The sequence below is a fragment of the Arachis ipaensis genome, chromosome B01 (genome assembly GCF_000816755.2).
Source record: "Arachis ipaensis cultivar K30076 chromosome B01, Araip1.1, whole genome shotgun sequence".
NCBI lineage: Eukaryota > Viridiplantae > Streptophyta > Magnoliopsida > Fabales > Fabaceae > Arachis > Arachis ipaensis.
The window spans coordinates 125,955,111-125,960,474 of record NC_029785.2 but is presented as its reverse complement, the minus strand read 5'-3'; positions in this window follow the sequence as shown (position 1 = coordinate 125,960,474).

Below are 5,364 nucleotides of genomic sequence, written 5' to 3'. Positions count from 1 at the left end.
CTAAAAAAATCCTTTGGATAAAAAACTTTGTATTTTTTATATTTTGTTTTTTGTCTGTTTAGTTTTATTATTATTCCTGTTCCTCTTTATTTTTTTCTTTTTAAGAAGAACAAAACAAAGATAAATAAAAGAGTATAACAGACAAAAAAATAAAAATGTAACAATTTCTAAAAAAATATAAAAATTTTGAAAAAGTACACAAAAAATTGGATAAAATATAAAAATTTTGAGATTTTTCCATTGAGGGAAAAGAATGAGACTGATCTTTTGAATATATTCTTTTGGATACTTTGTTGTGAGCTTGATTAAACAATTACTTGTTTATCAAATACTACTCTAAATTATATATATATAGTTTTTATTATTAGAAAATCAATATTTTTTAAATTAATAATTAGCCAATAAAATATAGTAAATAAACAACAACACCAAAATTTTATAAAATAAAAGTGCGAATTGTAATGACAAAAAGAAATCTCGAATAATTAGTAGTTGTAAACGTCGTACATTAACTAGTGCTTTGCTTTAATATAAGATCATTAAAATACATAACGTATGCATTCGATTCACGTTTTTGTCACTGAATTTAGATCCTCTGAAATTTAGATTTTACTTTAAAGGATAAAGTAAAATCTCTCACCATTAAATATTATTTTTTATATTTTTTTTGGTCCTACTTATAAAATAAATGATAATAAATCATATTTTATCCTCTAAAATAAAATTCAAAATTTAGAGAATCCAAATCTTTTATCACTACAAAGAAACAAGGGTGGTGACTAAGATGGTCACGCCCCCTAGATATTTTTTAACACAATTCTGCTAGCTAACATGCGCAACTCACTACAGTTAACTAGTATTTTGTTTAACTAATTTGGGTTGGTCGAGTAGTCAATTTACTCGTTCGCTTAAGTAAGTGTCGGGAGTTCGAATCCTGCCTTGTGCATGCAGCAATTTATTGGCCAGCGGCAGACTCTTAAATGAAGTTCAGATCCGCGACGAATTAGTCCTTAACCTGTCGAGTTGAAGGATACCGTTTGGGTAAACAAAAAAAAAACTAGTATTTTGTTTTAAAGAACATAAATTTAAATTATCATAAAAAATATTTAAAATTTAATAAAAAAATTTAAAATATTATAGACGTTTTAAAAATTTATTTTATGAAAAGAGCTTTGAAGCTCTGTGCATGATGAAAGTAAGAAAGAGAAACGGAAAGAAAATGAGAGAGAGCAAGAAGATGAGTGAAATCAGAGAGAAAGAGTTAGTGACTTTTGATTAGTATGTAAATGGCAAAAATCACTTAATAAGATATCGTTACAGCTACATATACAATTACCATAACAAACTACATAAGCTAACAACGACTACACTTTATTAATGTTTAACTGCTTATAACAACCTATGCTAATTAAATTAACTCTACTACTAACTATCCTAAACAGTCAGGTGATATCCTCCTTTAAGCTGGGAGTATAGAAATTTAAAAGTCCCAGGCGCTGGACAGTTTTAATTGGCAGCAACTTCACCACCCATTCTTGGGCTTTATCCTTAAACAAATGTTAGTCCACCTCCAAATGTTTCATCTTCTCATAAAAAATAGAGTTTGCGATTATGTGTAAAGTAGACTGATTGTCGCAGAAGAGAGTAAAAGGTGTTTTGTGTTCCACCTGAAGTTCCTTAAGAAGATACATTAATCACTATCCTTCTCTGGTTGCTTGGCTCATTGCTCGATGTCCGGATTCAGATGAAGAACATAAGACTGTATAGTTTGTTTCCTACTGCGCTAGCACACCAAAATCTCGTCCAAGAAGAAACAATAATCTGTCACATATCTTCTTGTGTCTGGGCATGTAGCCCAGTCTAAGTCAACATAGTCCTTAAGCTTCAAAGCATTATCTTTGGAAAAGAATAAGCCATAGCTAGGATCACTCTTCAAGTACCTAAGAATATGATAACCTGCTTAGAAGTGTTGATCAGTAGGGCAATCCAAAAATTGGATTAGACATCTAACGGCAAAAGAGATGTCAAGTCGAGTGTTAGTGAGATATAACAACCTCCCAACCGATTGTCTATACCTCAAGGAATCATTTAATTTGGTGCCTTAATTTTTGGAAAAGGCTGTCGAGTGTTGCATGGGTGTGCTTGCCAGCTTGACTCCCAACGTGCCAAACTCTTCCAAAAGATCCAGAGTATATTTGCGTTGGCAAATGGCTAGTCTCTTCGAATTGTGAGCAAATTCCATCCTTAAAAAGTTCTTCAATCGTCCGATATCTTTAGTTTTGAATTTTGCATCCAAGACTCTCTTGACACTGCTAATTTCATCCATATCATTTTCAGAGAGAATGAGATCATCCACGTATACATACCAAGATGGTTGTGAATCCCTTGGTTGTGGTTTTAGTGAACAAAGAGCAATCGTGCTTCAATTGAATGAAGCCTTCCTGGTGTAACACTCCACTAAGCTTTAAATTCCACATTCTACTCACTTGTTTTAAATCATATAAGAATTGCTCCAGCTTGCAAACCTTTTTTTTATGGAGCATTGAGACTTGGAGGTGCCTACATGTAGACTTCTTTAGGCAAGTCACCTTGTAAAAATGCCATGTTAACATCGAGTTGATGCAGAAACCAATTCCTATTAGTCGTAACAGCCAGCAACATGCGCAGGGTGGTCATTCTTACCACCACTTAAAAGTGTCAAGAAAGTTGAATCCAGGTCTTTGAGTGTAACCTTGTACAACCAATCGAGCTTTATGGCATCAATCATACCATTTGAGTTATACTTAGTCTTGAATACCCACTTGCACCCAATTGACCTCTTCCTAGTTGGTAGATCGATCAGATTCCAAGTGTCATTGTTCTCAAGTGCCAATAACTCTTCTTGAATGGTTTTTCTCCAACATTCGTGCATTACAGCCTCTTGATAGGATTTGGGTTCAGGGTTGAAAGATAGATGTATTACAAAATTGTGATTTTGTAAAAAAGCACCATATTCTATTGTCTCAGAGAGTGGATACCTCTGTGTGGTTGGTACTTGAGCTTTAGTGAAGGTGGTAGACATTAACATGCAGTGGTAGTCACGTAAATAAGAAGGTAGTCTCCTTTCTTTAGTGGTTTTCCTTAGTGCTATCTGTGTATTTTGTGCAATGTCATGACTGTGTGTTCTCTGAGTGCTTTAGTAGGTTCCGTTTGGTTTGTGTATATACTAAGACATAGACATTCAGACATAGACACTTGAAACATAGACATAAAATATTTGTGTTTATGTATGATGTTTGGATATAATAGACATGACATTAGTATAATGTCTAATATTATGTTTGGTTAATAAAACACAAAAACACTACATAATTAAAATGATTATTTTACCCTCATAATTTAAATTGAAAATTTAATAATTTTAAAGAAAAAAAAGGGGACCAGAGAGGCAGAGACCCCAAATTGATTCGAGGGTTTCTCCCTCTCACACCAAGCCCCCAAAAATTTCTCTTTTTCCTAGTTGGCCTCATCCTCCTCCTCCTTCTTCTTCTTTGTCTTCGTCTTAATTGTTGCGAGTGTGTTTGCAGGTTCAGTTAACCAGAGAGTGTTCACGGAACATTGCTCATCAATGAAAAGTGCCGTGTATTGAATTAGCGTTGAAGAAGAAGCTAATGCCAAGAAGCGTCTCCTCCATGTTTAGTAGGTATCTACCATACATATTCCTAATATTTACAACTTAAACTATATCTCTTACTGGAAACTGCATGTGTTATAGAAGTGTGGATTAAGAACTAAAAGAATAGTAATTGGAAAGATGAAAATAAGCCATGTTCTTCCATCGATTTGGGATTAAAAAGACCATATATATTCATATCAATGTTTCTTGGTTACTTTGTACAGAGCATATGATGATTTCTTAGAGAATGGAAGTGAATTAGTTATAAAGGTAATAATTTCACATTGGTTCTCATAGTTGATTCATTATAATTGTATGTTTTTGGAACTTGTTCTATATATTTTAGCCATTTTACATATATGCATTCAATGTGTTTGATAATTTGTTTGTGTGGACAATGAATATGCTTACTTTGGATCTGTTTTAACGACTTTTGTTACAGTGTATGTTTCAATCTGATTATTTTTTGTATTTTTTTTTTCAATATTTTCAAGCAAATGAAACTTTTTTGGAATATACATTGACCAAATGTGATGGTAAAAACTAGAAATTAAAGACTAATAAAACTTCAATAATCTTTTTAAATTCAGCGATTTCATAATCTTTACAGTAAAAATATTGCTTTATCTTTATATATAAAGTACTAAAGAGAATCAAACTTTATCTTTTTCTTTTGTTATTGGATTCTTTAGTTATCAACATCTCAACTTATCTCCATGCCTTCTTTGTCTTTTTTCTAAACTATGTGAACGAATCTAATGTGAAAATTTTCTTTCTTCATTCACAGTAAAACTAGGAAAAGTGCACCTTAGTCTTAGTCCCCCTTTAACTAAAGTTCAAAGGAGGTTGTTTGCTTTTTCCAATTTGGAGGACTTGAGTCAAATTATTTTATTCTCATATTACATTTATCCCATTTCAAATAAGCATGACTCCAAGAATGCATAAGGAGAAAGCTTGGAAGAAAAAACAAAGAATAAAGCTACAAGAGGAGAGGACGAAGTGGTATAGTTTGCTAAAAGAATTAAAATTTGTATTTTTCTGGAGGAGGAAGCTTATAAGCTAAGTGGTATGCGAAATTGTTACTCTGAGGTTGTAAAATTTGTTGTTCGTTCTCTCCCTGGCAATGGCGCCAACAACTGGTGCACAATACCATGGTCCAAATATAACTTCACAACTTTGCACAACTAACCAGCAAGTGCACTGGGTCGTCCAAGTAATAAAACCTTACGTGAGTAAGGGTCGATCCCACGGAGATTATTGGTATGAAGCAAGCTATGGTCATCTTGTAAATCTCAATCAGGCGGATATTAAATGGTTATGGAGTTTTCGAATAATAATAATAAATAAACAGAAAATAAAGATACAGATACTTATATATATCATAGGTGAGAATAAACGCCAAGTTGTAACGTGTTTTTGGCGTTCAACTCTGGTTCGTGATGTGTTTCTGGCGTTTAACTCCAGACTGCAGCGTAGAACTGGCGTTCAACGCCCTTTTTGCGTCATTTAAACTCAGGGAAAGTATGAACTATTATATATTTCTGGAAAGCTCTGGACGTCTACTTTCCAACACAATTGAAAGCGCGCCATTTGAAGTTCTGTAGCTCCAGAAAATCCACTTTGAGTGTAGGGAGATCAGAATCCAACAGCATCAGCAGTCCTTCTTTAACCTCTGAATCTGATTTTTGCTCAAGTCCCTCAATTTCAGC